The sequence below is a fragment of the Lemur catta genome, chromosome 8 (genome assembly GCF_020740605.2).
Source record: "Lemur catta isolate mLemCat1 chromosome 8, mLemCat1.pri, whole genome shotgun sequence".
NCBI lineage: Eukaryota > Metazoa > Chordata > Mammalia > Primates > Lemuridae > Lemur > Lemur catta.
The window spans coordinates 29,025,654-29,041,530 of record NC_059135.1 but is presented as its reverse complement, the minus strand read 5'-3'; the positions used below and the strand labels follow the sequence as shown (position 1 = coordinate 29,041,530).

General features: G+C 38.3%; 1 protein-coding gene and 1 non-coding gene across 2 annotated transcripts in view; one reads left to right on the top strand and one right to left on the bottom strand.

Annotated features, from left to right (window-relative positions):
• RAPH1 (Ras association (RalGDS/AF-6) and pleckstrin homology domains 1) overlaps nt 1-14,414 on the bottom strand; it is a 99,092-nt gene extending 84,678 nt beyond the window's left edge. The window contains exon 1 of the mRNA XM_045559679.1: nt 14,194-14,414. The gene's annotated coding sequence lies outside the window, so the exon portion shown is untranslated. The remainder of the gene's footprint in view (nt 1-14,193) is intronic.
• On the top strand, nt 10,314-10,418 carry LOC123644194. Its single transcript, XR_006737021.1, has one exon. It is a non-coding gene; the product is annotated as a U6 spliceosomal RNA (small nuclear RNA).
• Nucleotides 14,415-15,877: the final 1,463 nt, after the last annotated feature.

The following is a 15,877-nucleotide window of genomic DNA, read 5'->3' as shown; positions in this document are numbered from 1 at the left end:
GCATATGGATGCTTACAGCAGCTTTATTCCAAAACTTGGAAGCAACAAAGATGTCATTCGGTAGGGGAATGAATAAACTGTGGTATATCCAGACACTGGAATACTATTCAGAGCTAAAAAGAAATGAGCCATCAAGCCATGAAAAGAAAAAGAAGAATCATAAATGCATATTACTAAATGAAAGAAACAAATCTGAAAAGGCTACATACTGTATGATTCCAGCTATACGACATTCTGGAAAAGAAAAAACTATGAAGACAGTGTATTAGTCAGGGTTCTCCAGAGAAAGAACCTATAGGATATATGGGAGGAGCTTTATTAGAGGGAACTGGCTCACAGGACCATACAGGCAGAGAGGTCCTAGATAGACTGTCTGCAAGCTGGAGCGCCAGAGAAGCCAGCTGCATCCCTTAGCCTGGAAGCCTCAGTGAAGCCAATGGTGCTGCCCTCAGTCTGAGGCCAAAAGCCTGAGACCCCCCTGGGAGGCTGCTGGTGCAAGTTCCAAAGTCCAAAAGCCACAGACCATAGAGTCTGATGTCCAAGGGCAGGAGGAGAAAAAGTGAACCACCCTGCAAGGAACAGAGAGCAGAGAGTGAGAGTCTCCCTTCTTTTGCCCAGTTGTCCCAGCCAATTGGATGGTTCCCACACACATCCACAGGAGAGGTCTTCCTCTCAGTCCACTGACTCACACATCAATCTCCTCAGTGAAAATACTCTATATGATACTATAATGATGGATACATGTCATTATACATTTGTCCAGACCCACAGAATGTACAATGTTCACTAATCAAGAGTGAACCCTGATCTAAGGACTTTGGGTAGTAATGAGGTGTCAATGTAGGTTCATCAGTGGGATCAAGCGTACCACTCTGGTAAGGATGTTGATAATGGGGCTACACACATATGGGGGTAGCAGGTGTATAGGATCTCTACACCTTCCTCTTAATTTTGCTATGCATCTAAAACTACTTTAAAGACTTTAATTTTTTTAAAAAATTGCTATTTAACAATAAATAATGACAGAATTCTAGGTTCAACCTGAATTAACTGTGCTTATTTTACTAAAAAATACTTATTTTTCACTTAAGACGATTACTAATTCTTAATAAGAAATAACATTGTTCATTCAACAAATACTTAAAATATTACTGTGAGTCAGGCACTGTGCTAGTAAGTATACGGAATATAGCTATTTTAAGGACAGACATGGTCCTTCCCCTCATGCAGTTTTATAAAATTCTCCGACAAAGCAACTGAACTGTTTGTACTTTTTATACTCTTTACTTTAAAAATTTATGCACCTACATGTTACAGTATTTTATTTCTGAAATGTTTTTAACCATATACACACAGAGGGAGGAGGGTAAAAAAAAGAAGACAAATTATGTAAGAATGATACATTCAGCATTACCAGAGCAAATAATTTCTACTCTAAAAGCACTCATCAAATAATTTGAAATTTTTTTTGAAAAACCCAACCATAACTGGATATATTTTTACTTGACTATACATGATTACCAAAAATTAAATATTCCAAAAAAATAAAAAATTCACAGGAAATAAAAGCAGACATGGGCTCCATCAGCCAAATAATCATCTAAATTATCTACACAGATGTCACAACACAGGAGTTAATGCATTTTAGGCAATCCTCCAATATCAAACAGTCTTAGAGCTAGGACAGCCAATGTTTCTTTAGAGAAAGCACTTTTACCCCACTGTGAATATACATAAACAACAATGCTTTCATTCAAAACTCTTAGCTTTAATTTGTGATTGTAACCATTTCTTAACGGACATTTGCAATAAAACAATTTCCATGGATTAAAAAAACTATATACTAGAAGTATAACTATACTTCTAGAAACATACTAAAGAATGTTAGTTTAAAAAAATAACCATTTCTCGCCCGGGCGCGGTGGCTCATGCCTGTAACCCTAGCACTCTGGGAGGCTGAGGCGGGTGGATCGTTTGAGCTCAGGAGTTCGAGACCAGCCTGAGGAAGAGTGAGACCCCCATCTCTACTAAAAAAAAAAATAGAAAGAAATTAGCCAAACAACTGAAAATATATAGAAAAAATTAGCCGGGCATGGTGGCGCATGCCTGTAGTCCCAGCTACTTGGGAGGCTGAGGCAGAAGGATTGCTTGAGCCCAGGAGTTTGAGGTCGCTGTGAGCTAGGCTGATGCCACAGCACTTTAGCCAGGGCAACAGAGTGAGACTCTGTCTCAAAACAAACAAACAAACAAAAAAACCATTTCATACTCATTGAGTTGGCAAAAATAATAAGTGTAATAAAACCAGGGGTTGGGAGGATGTGGAGCAATGGGAACATTCTGGTAGAACATGTATATTATTTCTCACCACTTTGTAGGGCCATTTGGAGATTACATATCCTATGAACCGGTAATACCACTAAGTGTCCAACTTAGAGATAAGTGCTAGGAGAAATGTAAAAATGTTCACTGTGGCTTCCTAACTATCTAACTGTCCTCCAAAACGGGAATAGAAAATTTGGCTAATTATGATAAAAAGAAGGAACTGGATCTATAAGAACCAGCATGGAAAATGTCAATCATATGGTTTAGCTAAATATGCAAATTTTAAAGAAGATATAGTATATTCATATAAAATTCAAAAGCACAGAACAGCAATAAGTAAAATTTTATAGATACATACATATGTATTAAATGTATTAAAACATGCTGGGAACAATACAAATTATCTAGGGGAGGATTTTCATTGTACATGTTACATTTCTTTAAAGGAAATTATTTGAAGCAAAATATAAACAATTGATTACTACCAGTGGCAAGTATGTAGGTGTATATGTTTTTATACTGTGGTTTAAAATGTTTCAAAATTAAAAACAAATTTACTTTGTTTTTAAAAAATATTTCATTTTATTTATTTTTTAAGAGACGGGATCTTGCTCTGTCACCCAGGATGAAGTGGTCACAGCTCACTGCAACCTCGAACTCCTGGGCTCAAGCGATCGTCCTGCCTCAGGCTCCTGACTAACTGGGACTATAGGTGCGGACCACCACACCCAAGTGATTTTTATTTTTGTAGAGGTGGGGCTCTTGCTATGGTGCCCAAGCTGGTCTTAAACTCCTGGCCTCATGCACTGCTCTTGCCTTGGCCTCCCAAAGTGCTGAATTACAGATATGAATGAACCACCATGCCCAGCCTAAAAATATTTTGAATTTTAAATAAAAATGTAATATATGCGTATTGTACAGTAAGTTTAAACCATATTCCATGAATATATACAAATAATAAATTAAATAATAAAGATAGGCCTTTAAATATTAATATCCACAACCATACAAGCCAAAAGAATTGTGCCAGTAACCATACAGCTTTAAACTTCTTTTACATGTCTAAAGATATCTGCGTTAGTCTCCTCTATTTCTAGTATTGTCACATCAGAATAGATGGTCTCTTCATGCATTAGATAATGTTATTACATGGAATATCTCTATACCAAATCTTAATTTATATTATAAAAATAAATCACATGTAAATAATGAAGAAACAATAAAAATAAGACAGCATACAGTGTTTATATAACACATTCTAAGGTAACTGAAAAATATAAAACATTGCTGAGAGAAATTAAAGACCTAAATAAATGTACAGATATGCCATCTTAATGGATTAGAAGATGCACCATTATTGTCAATACTTCCTAAATTGAACTAGGTATGCAATGTAACTGCAACCAAGATCCCAGAAACTGACAAGCTTATTCTAAAATTCATAATGGAAAAGCAAACAACCTATGATAGCCAAAATAAACTTGAAAAGATTGAGGGGCATACTCCATGTGACTTCCAGATTTTCTAAGTAATCAAGACAATGTAGTACTGGAAGAAGGACAGAGAATTACATCCATGTAACAAAATGAAGAGTCCAGGAATAGACCTACACTTACACAGCCAAATGATCTGCAACAAGGATGTCAAAGTTGATGCAGGCAATGAGGAAAGGGAAGTGTTTTTTAACAAATGATGATGGAACAACTAGATACAAGGTGGGGGTTGGGGTGGGGGACTTTTGACCTCTATATCACACCATAAACAAAAATTAATTCAAAATGGATCATAGACTGAAATGTGAAAGCTAAAATTAAAAGCTCCTATGAGAAAATACAGGAATATATTTTTCAACTTTGGTGTGGGCAAAAATTTATAATATTAGGACACAGAAAACACTATGGCCATAAAAGGAAAAACTGATAATTTTGATGAAGTCCAATATACAAATGCCTGCTTCTTTTTTAAAAAAAGTGAAAGGAGTTAAGCCAAAAAATTCTGCTCTTTGAAAGACACCATTTAAAAACTAGGCAAGCAGACTAAGGGAAAATATTCACAAATATATCTGATAAAGAACTTGTATCTAGAATATGTAAAGAATTGATATAACTAAATAGGAAAAAGATATACAACCCAATTTTAAAAATGGGCAGAAGACTTGGTGTCACTTCCTGAACAGCTAATAAGAACATAAAAAGTCGCTCAACATTATTAGTAATCAGAGAGTCTAATTAAAGCTACAATGAGATACTACTACACACTCATTATAATGGCTAAAATGAAAAAGATTGACAATATCAAGTGTTATGATACAGAGAAAGCAGAAGTGTCATATAATGCTGTTGAATATATGAAATGATAGAAACTTGGAAACTTTTACCTGTTTTTAAAAAAGTTAAAAATATACCTACCCTGTAACTCAGCATGTTCTCATAGGTATTTATCTAAGAGAAATGAAAACATGTCCACAAATGTCATAGTAGCCTTAGTTGTAAAAGCCAAAAATAGAAACAGCCCAAATGTCTATCAAAGGTAACTGAAAAACAAAATGTGATACATATACATAATGGAATACTACTCAGCAATAGAAAGGAACTAATCCAAGCAACAACATGGAAGAATCTAAAAATCATTATTTTGCGTGAAACAAGCCAGACTTAATGGGGGTGGGGGAGAACTGTATGATTCCATTAATATAAAATTCTAGAAAATGCAAACTAATTTATAGTGACAGGCTGCCAGAAAATAGGAGAAGAGAAGGGACAAACTGCAAAGGGGTATGAAGAAACTTTGGGGGGGGATGATGGAAATGTTCACTATCTTGATTGTAAGTGATGGTTTCATGGGTGTATGAAAACATCAAATTGTATCCTGTGTGCAGTTTATTATATGGAAATTATACCTCAATAAAGTAGTGAAATTTTTTTTTAAAGAAACAAGCAAGCCAAAAAACTTTATAGCATAATCAGAGTTAGAGGCCAAGGCAGTGATGACCCATCAGGATGCTAGGGTATAGAGAAGCCAACATAAGGGGGGGCTTCTGGCATGCTGGTAATATTTTATTTTTCCATCTGTGTACTGGTTATACAAGAGTTGATAAAGTGTATACTTATGTGCACTTTCCTGAATATTGTTCTTCAATACAAAGTTTTTAAAAGGAGGAACACTATCTACCCATATGGCCTAGCAATATTACTCCTTTATTCAAGAGAAATGAAACATCTGTCCATGAAAAGATTTGTACAAAAATGTTCACAGTCATTTTCTTCATAACAGTCCCAAACTAGAAGCAACCCAGTTGCCCATCAACAGGAAAATAGATAAACAATCCATGGCATGTTCACACATTTGTACAACTGAATATTACTCACCAATAAAAAGGAACTACTGACACATGCAACAACATGGATGAATCTAAAAACATCTTGCTGAGTGTAAGAAGCTGGAGATAAAAGCAGATAGGTATGATACAATTAAGTTATAGAATAGGCAAAACTTATCTGTGCTGAAGCAACTATGATTGCGCTTGCTTCTGGGATAGGGAGGGGAAGCAGAGAGAGGGAAAAAGTAGAGGGTGAGGTCACGAAAAATGTTTTACATCTTGCTTATGGTGTTGAGAAAAATGCTCACTATGGGAATGGAAAAATTATAAGTCTATCAAATACTACTGAATTACTAAATTAAATGTTAAGTTTTTTACTTTTAATTAAGGGTACTTTTTAGTTCACTCTATCTCCTAAAAATCATAATGCAAAATCCAAATTTAGGCTTCTGAAATAAGTCTACAATTTCAACTGTAATAAAGAACAAAGTTTATTAGTCTCAATTTAATGAAATTAAAACAAATTTTTATTACTGTATATATCAACAAATTATAGTTGTTCATATATGGGATACAAAGTAATATTATAAATTTTGAATACAATGTGGAATGATTTCACTATGTTAAAATTTATCTACTTTTCTTCTGCAAATCTTACTTTCTAATGAGTAAGAGAATCAGAATGTCTTGGCCCAAGTGCTTTATTTTTAAGATGGCTTCATATAAATATATTATACCTCATGAAATGGAACTTACTATGAAAGGCTTATTATTACCAATAGTAATTCAATAAGATTGTATCGTGGTTTTCAAAATGGAGTTAATTATACCCCATGACATATGAGAGATGATTCACTGGGGTATAAGAACATCATATTAGGCCAGGCACGTTGGCTCATGCCTATAATCCTAGCACTCTGGGAGGCCAAGGTGAGAGGATCACTTGAGGTCAGGAGTTGGAGACCAGCCTGAGTAAGAGTCAGACCCATCTCTACCAAAAACAGAAAAAAAAAAAATTACCGGGCAGGCATGGTGGCGTGTGCCTATAGTCCCAGCTACCCTGGAGGCTGAGGCAGGAGGATCACTTGAGCCCAGGAGTTTGAGGTTACAGTGAGCCATGATGACGCCACTGCACTCTAGTCGGGGTGACAGAGCGAGACTCCGTCTCAAAAAAAAAAAAACAATCTTATTAGAAGTTCTATTTTTATTGAATATTTATCTTAGTACATATACATACTTTAAATATAATATATATTTATCTTTAACATACAGAATGACACTGGTATCTTCATTGTGGCCACCTGAAAAGTAACCTAAGTATTCTGGTACTAAGTAATTCTAAGTACTGTGAGTGAAGAGTGATAGTATTTGCTAGATTCTTTTTCGATAATGAAATAAAATAATCTACCTTTTTGTAAGACTGGTGTTCCAGAGAAGATATATTCTCAACAGTAAATGATTTCCTTAATATAAATAATGTTTTATGGAAAAACCATATTATATAATCCTCCAGGAAGCAGCTGCTTTGACCTGAAGAAAAGGATGTTGGGAGCGAAGGTAAGGTTTAATTTCAAAAGCAACTACTGCAACAAAAGAGATGCTGAAGCAAGAAGAGAGCCAAGTGTTAAAGGATTTTTACTGATGTGGCTGAGAAGTGATCATAGCATTTTGTACCAAACAGGTTTGCCTCACAAAAGTTGTCCAACTTAAAGATGAGTTAAACATTTATCTTTTACAAAAGACTAAAGTTCTAAATTTGCTGAATTTCTGTGATGATAAGTGGCAGCAGCAATATGCTACTTATAGACACAGTTTTCAAAAACAAAAACATGGTTTATCTATATCTTAAAGGCAAATGAGACATATTAAAACATAATAAGAAAATAATCGTGGTCCAAAAGAAAACAATGTGTGTCATCTTAAAATACTCTTATCTGCACATTCTAAAAGGAGAACCCACTTTCAACTTTTGAAATGCCTTCCAGAGTGTGAATGAATTTTGAACCCATTTATCAAAAATATATAAATGCAAATTTTCATACTGGTTTGCAAGAACAGCTGACTGACCCATAAGGATAGCAAACTTTTCACTAGCCAAATTTGCATAACTGATGGAGAGAAATTTAACAGTGAATATCTACAAACAGAAAGTACAGCCAAAGATGCACTTATTCTTTTTGGGTGTATGTCCCTACATGAGCTGTCTTTTTAGCTAAGACAAGCATTAAAAACAAGTACCAAAATAAACAGATTTAAGAGCCAGACTTTGGAATTTTTATATCATCAAGTACTAAAATCAAGATTTTTCAAACATATTCATTGCTCCTGCTTTAAAAAATATATATTTATTCTAAAAATAGGGTAAACAAAAATAGTTTTGAACCATTAGTAATATTTATAAAGTACACTATGAACTCATAAGGGAGATCACTGATTTCCTTCACCAGGTTCCAATGTCATTTATTATGATATGAAATAAGCCAAATGAGTCAAGAAGTAATTATTCTTTATAAATAAACATTAGATTTTTGTGAATCCTTCCAGGAGATATAACACCAACTACAAAGAATTTTCAAATTAGGGTTTTCATAAAACCTTGTTACTGAATTTCTATTATATTTAAGGGACTAAGACATTTCATATGAGTAAAACCAGGTCCAATACTCCAGAATTCAGGGGTATATTAGACAGTACACAATTTTCTACAACATTGAGGCAAATCGAGTAAGGCCTGTAGGAATGAAGAAGCAAGCAATTTATTTTGACTGGTATCAAATAAATTCACAAAGAATGTGCATGGCAATGGAGGTAGGTTTCCAAGGGTAAGTAAAATTTTGACTGGAAAAATAAGGGAGAACAAACCATGCTTGGGAAACATGCATAAAGGTATTAAGGCATGTACAATTTGGGATAAAGAATGCATTGTATTTTCAAGTCACACTATTGTCTTGCTATACTGACTTAGTTAATATCAAACACAGTAAGCTCCTCCTAAAGGTAATTTCCAAAAAAGCATTCAACTTTTAGTATCATTGCAAGATTTATGATTCTACAATATTTGGGCCTATTTAATATGTTTATAGTCCTAATGTTTGCCAGATATCACCATTTTTCACCAGGGGGCTTAAATTTCAATAGTCTTACATGATATTTAGCCATCAATCCTGGACTACCCAATCCTGCTATTCTTCTCATCTAAAGGGATGACTTGTCCCTCCTTTTCCAAATCTAATCTCTTCGCCTATTTTCAACTCCTAGTCACTTCTGCTGCTTCGTGGTCCCTGCTTCCTCAATTTCATTGTCAACTGATTCCTTGTATTCTGCACTTAAACTGTCATCTTCTCTATTTGGGGGAAGAAAATACCTACCTCTTAGATTTCTCTATTATGCCCAGCTCTTCCTACAGCAGAAAAACAGTATGCATTTTAAGTCATTTGTCTTAAAGTGTGGTAAGTACCTTAAAACACTAGCAGGAAGAGCATGTGATGAAGTTTCAGAAATCATATATTTGGGGGCTTTAAAAAATATTTCACAACAAAACTTTTTCAGATGAATTTTTATACAGCATCCCAAATATATAAAACTGGCAAATGGGTTGCTAATACTATTTTATGTTCAAATACATTATATTCATTATAAACTCAAAGTGAGAAACTGAGGGTCAGGGATGTTAATTACAGTCTTACGACCACCTAAGCTGCCCATTTATTTTTGTATAATTTTGTATTTCAACCAGAGAAGTAGTTGCAAGTAGGTAGCAGCTTGTAACTTCACTTTGCAGTCTCAGGATACTCTTCAAATACACTGATCCAAAAGTTTAAGAAAATAAGATGATCTTTTCTTTCAAAAACTGACTCAGTAACAATATCTAACTGCTTATAAGGCAACTAAGAAAAACTCAAAGCTTGCAATGACCTATAAAAACATCTATGATACGATATCAGAACTTAATGTTACATGTTCATTGTTACTACACAAATGACTTACACAGGATGAGTATGCACCCAAAGAAAAATGTGCCTGGGTCTCACCTATCTAATTAGGCACAGTGCATGTGCCACAGTAATGTATAGTTCAGACAATTTTATAATATATGAATAGATATGCACAAGACTGAATTTTTAAAAAATCTACTGTGATCTACAACTTATCAATAACCCATTTAAAATCCACAAGCAGAGATAGTGAGAGCTTTGTTCTTCAGAATGCCTGTCTCATCCTAGCCCCCAAATTAACCATGTATTAATATAAGTATGTAGCACTATGATCTTCAATGTGTTAAGATTTTATATATATACATGGCATATATATACATACACATGGGTATATATAAATGAGTCTATGAGGGTGCCAAGTCCATTCAACGGGGAAAGGATAGTCCTTTCAATGAATGGTGCTGGGAAAACTGGATATTCATATGGAAAAGAATGCAGTTGGACCCTTACCTAACACTGTACACAAAAATTAACTCAAAATACAACAAAGATGTAAATGTAAGAGCTAAAACTATAAAATTCCTAGAAAAAAACATAGGGAAAACCTTCATGACATTGGATTGGGCAATGATTTCTTGGACAGGACACCAAAAGCATAAGCAACAAAAGAAAAAATAAATGGGACTTCATCAAAATTAAAACCTTTTGTGCATTAAAGGATACTACCAAGACAATGAGTGCTTGTTCCAGCAGCATATATACTAAAATTGTAATGATACAGAGAATATTAGCATGGCCCCTGCACAAGGATGACACAAACTTGTGAAGTGCTCCATGTATTAAAAAAAAAAAAAAAGACAGCCCACAGAATGGGAGGAAATAATTGCAAATCATACATGTGATAAGGGGTTAATATCGCAAGTATATAAAGAACTCCTACAACTCAACAAAAAACCCACTTTAAAAATGGGTAAAGGACTTGAACAGACATTTCTCCAAAGATATACAAATGATCAATAAGCATGTAAAAAGATGCTCAACATCACTAATCATCAGGAAAATCCAAATCAAAACTACAGTGAGATACCACTTCACACTCATTAGAATGGCTATCATTAAAAACACAAAAAGAAAAAACAGAAAATAAGTATTGGCAAGATATGTAGAAAACGGAACCCTGTGCATTGCTAGTGGGAATGTAAAATGGTGCAGCTGTGTGGAATACAATGTGACAGTTGCTCAAAAAATTAAATACAGAATTACCATATAATCCAGCAATTCCACTTCTGGGTGTATATCCAAAAGAACTGAAAGCAGGGACTTGAAGACAGCAATATTCATGGCAGCATTATTCATAACAGCCAAAAGATAAAAACAACCCAGATGTCCACAAATGTGGTATATACATACAATGGAATATTAAGCAGCCTTAAAAAGGAAATTCTGATACATGCTACAACACGGAAAAATCTTGAAGACACTACACTAAGTGATATAAGCCAGACACAAAAGAACAAATTTTGTATGATTTCACTTATGTTAAGTACCATAATAGTCAAATTAATAAAGTAGAAAAGTTGTTACCAGGGATAGGGGAAGGGGAGGTAGAGTTATTGTTTAATGGGTAGAATTTCACTTTGGACTGTTGAAAAAGTTCTGGAGATGGTGGTGATGGTAGCACAACAATGCAAATGTACTTAATGCCACTGAACGGTACACTTAAAAATAGTTAAAATGGTAAGTTTTATGTTATGTACACTCTACCACTATTTTTTCAGACTAGTTTTCTTTTAGAGATGGGGTCCTGCTATGTGGCCCAGGCTGGACTCAAATTCCTGGGCTCAAGAGATTCTCTTATCTCAGTCTCCCGAGTAGCTGGGATTATAGAATACCACCATGCCCAGCTAATGACAAATTTTCTAAAAAATGGTATGTACACGTATTGCTGTGGTGGTAGTATAGGATGGTGGTTAACAAGTTTAAGAATTAGGCTGCCCAATTTCAAACTCAGCTCTGCAGGCTTTGGGCAAGTAACTTACTGACTGTGCCTGTTTTCTCAAATAGTAACAGAACCTATTTCATAGGGTTATGGTGAGGATTAAATAAACACAAGTAAAGTATTTAAAGCAGTGTATGTTACATAGCAGTCACTTTTTATTATTATGAGTTTAAAATACATTTTAATGAGATTTAAGCCAAACATCTGCAGAACTTCTGAAGCACCTCCTCAAAATTCTTGAGTTCGATAAAACAGTTTGAAAACCAGTGATCTAATAAAAACATCTCATTTTATAGGTAAAGGAATTAAGAGTCCAAGATAAGTTATTTGACTGAGGTCACATCTTGTTTCACTAATATTAATTTTCCTAAAATAAGAGTTTGGGATTAACAGTACTAATGTTGACATTCAACTACTTCCAAACCAAGGAAGGCAAAGCCATGAGATTTTATAATATGTATCCAAGAATCTGTGAATAGTGCCATAGTTATCCCCACGATGCTAATTTAATAAGTACTTATTTATGGGGTGGGAACCAAAAGGTAGAAAACACATCATAATTATCCTCAAAGACAATGGTTAACAACACCTCTTCAAAAAATAAAGTGTTAAATATTTGTGAAAACACACTCAATTGAGCCCACAAATCCACTTCTTTCAGCCAATTACTTACTCTATAATCATAGTTAGACCTCTGAGTCTAAAAAATTAGCTGCTGCTTCTATCAAATAGATAAAATTTATCACTAGGTAATATCTACAAATAATTCTTTATGAAATTGAAACGGAAGAGAGCAGAAATCCAAAAAAATCATGAATTAAGCCTTGCAGACATTTTGTATTTACTTGAATAGGGCTATATACGGTTTCTGCGAAATTCACGACACAGAAAGCACAATAACCCAATCATTGAAGGTCAGACTCAACAAGAGCTAAAAAGCTTTTGAGCCTCTTTATTTTGCCCTTCCCCCAGTGGTCTTCCTCCACAATCCAGCATCAAAGGATAGCATCACCTCTATGTGGAATGTCCTCCCCCTCCCATCTGCACCTGCTGAAATCCTACTCATCCTTAAAGGTTCCACTTCAATGCCCAGGCATCCATGAATTTTCCCCCAATGTCCCCAATCTAGAATTAATCTCTGCTTCACTTCCCTATTCTACACCTCTACTTCAACATTTTATTATATAACGCACTGTATGACAATTACCCATATTCACTTCTTCTCTACCCTCCCCCAAGATAATTTCCAGAGAGCGGGAGAGGCAGGAAAGGAATTTAGCGTGTTGTTAAACACCTCAGCACCCAGCAAGGTGCTACTCATTTAGCATATATTATCTCATTTAATCTGTATGAAAATCACCTGGGGAGGTAAACCGGTGGTGTTATTTCCATTTTACTGACAGGGAACGTACTGTATAGAGCTCAATCAATTACTCAACATCACACTGTTAGCCAATTGCAAGAAATTGGGACTTTGGTTTCCTTGGCTCCAAAGAGCTCTTTCCACAACCCCATTCTCTAGGTCTCGTTCACTTGGTGTCCCCCGCCCTGCCTGACAGAGAGTAGTTATTCCATAAATGTTTGCTGAATTTAATATTCTCAGGGACTCGATTCCACCCTTTAACAATCCGATCACGCCTCATGCCTAACCCCCGTTACCTTTACAGCGGACTTCATACATACATAAGCAGCTCTCCACATCTCCAGGAGAAATGCTGCAGACAACATAACCCCTTACTGGCGGACCGAGTGAAGAACTTTTGCATTCTCCCAGCTGATCTTCCCACAGTATACAAGAAGTGCACACACGCAAAACACATGAAACACTTACACCCTTCCCGAAAGCTCTTATTTCATATTAAGCCACGTCTTCGTGCTTATAAGCAATAAGGTTTATGCGGTTTCCAACTCACACAGTGGGGACACCTTAAGACACTGCCTGAATAAGAAAACTACATCTTTCAAGTCGTCTTAAAACGAGGCATCCTAACTAATACTATTACACTGCCCCCAGCTTCCCTGCGCCCCCCTCACCCCAACTGCAGTTGGGATTTCCGGCGGGAATGTACATAAACACACGCAAAGGTGAGATGGGGCTGAAAAGCGGTAGAGCAATCGCTTAGCCTGCTTAATCAGAAAAAAGACACAAGGCGCCCCGCCTTACTAAATCTCTGCACTGAACTCATCCTTGAAAGATGGGGCGCATCGAAACCTAAGCAACCCGACATCCAGACGCTGGTTTCTGCGGCTAGTCGGGGCGAGTCCTTTCCTCCACGCGCTCCCAGGCTACCGGCCCCTGGTGCCGGGTCGGAGAAGCCCAACCGCACCCTCTCCAGGCGGCCCCATACCTCATTGTTTCCCTCAGTCGCGGTGCCCCGGGGTGCAGGGTGCAGTCCAGGCCACGCCGACCCCCACCCACCGGCGGGCCCCACGCCGGGCGCGGTCCAGCTGCCCCGGCCCAAGCCCGAGCCCGGCAGCGACCCCGCCCCAGGCTGCGACCGCCCGCACCGCGCCCGGATGGCGGGGCCGGCGCCTGGAAAATGGAGGCGGGAGCGTCTCGCAGCCCCGCGACCGCCCTGCTCCCTCCCCTGGCCCCGAGGACGAAGCTGAGCACTCACCGTGGCAGCCGCGCGGCCCTCCGGCTGCCCCGGCTACCGTCGCGGCCCCGGGCAGGGCAGCCGCAGCTCGCGCTCCTCCAGTCACCGCCTCCGCCTCCTCCCCAGGCGCCGCGCTCCCTCCACAGACACGCAGCGAACGCCGGCCGCTCCCGCGCCGCGCGCTCCGTGACTGACTGACTGACTGACTGACGGACCCGGCGGCGGAGGGGCGGGGCGGCCGCAGCGCCCCGCGGCGGCGGAGTCCAGTGCGGCCGCGTCTGGCGGAGACGCAGAAGGCGGGGCCGCTGGCCGGGCGGCGGACGGGCTGACCAACTCGCGCCGGGCCGCGCACTCCCCCCGCCCGCCTCCAACCACTCACTTCCGGCGCAGGCCGCCGCGCCCGCCCTCCCGCCCGCGCCCCCGTCTCCCCGCCCGCGCCCCCCGCCCGCCTCCCTTCGGGCGCCGGACCGCACCCTGCCAGTGCTGCGCTCCGTGCCCCGCCTTTCCTCCGCGCGTCCCGGCGAACCGCCTCCAGGAACGAGTGAATCAGAAAATGAATGAGTGGGGAGGAAAATCCCGGTGCGGCCCCACCCCGTGTTCGCCTCTCCTAGGAAGCGGGCCCAGCCTCCTCTATCCAAGGGCCCTGGGAGACGCAGGAGCGCCGGGCGGCTCTGTCAGGGAGCTGGCGGCGTCTGCCTTTAGCCATCCATGTAGTCAGAGACGCCAGAAACGCGTCAGCTGTCGTCTTAGGCACTTACAGGATCATTGTCGCTGAAATCTGTGAGGCTCTTTTTTAGGAAACCCCATTTTGGCCAAAAACTCTCTTTGCAGTTTCATGCAGTGTATTAGGAAGCTTTTAGAAACTGCACATTTCAATTATTTTTAATTATTTAATAATTTTAAAAATCATTTAATGTTTTAACTTAGAAATCTGTTTGAGTTCTCAATGTTCCCCCCCCCTTACTGAAAGTGTGTAGGAGTAAGGTGTTGGCATTTTTCTTATCACCAAGCTCAGATACTGCTTACTTTGATGCAGGTTTGACTTAGGCAGACTTTTAGGTTTTAATTTATGTCCTTATTTTAACCTTCACCTAAAGTTGATCAAAGGAAGGGGGGAAAATGGAATTAAATCACTCTCGCTTGGCTACGTGCAAAGAAGATTTGTTGACAGCATTAAAACAATCAAGGAATTGGGAGTGTGAACTGAAATTGGTTGCAGGGAACATTCCCTTTTTGTATCTTCTCGTCCACTTGCTAAGAATTTCTGTATCTTGAAATTTCAGAGTTGACTGTACCTTTCTGAAATCCTAGCTCCCTAAGAACCAAAGTGTTCATTTCTTTGTCCTATGGCCAAATCCTGGTTTGTTTAATTACATTCTTACTTCCTGATACTCTTGAGGACTTTCAAGTGGTTTTGGTCATTTTTGCACAATCTGTTTCAAACTGGTATTTAGACCCATACAATACAGTTACTGGCTGCCTTTTACACTGGAGATATCTGTACTTTGGAAAGATACCTGCATTTATGTATTTTAAGTCCCGAAGGTGCTTCAATGTTCTGGCATAAAATAATACTACAGTCTCATAAATGAAGATGGTGCTGCTGACCAATTCTTTTACCCTTCTGTTCCTTTGGTGTGGAATTCATCATTCATTACTTGTAATCATAATTATTTCAGTAAGTTATGATCTTCCTTAAGTGAAT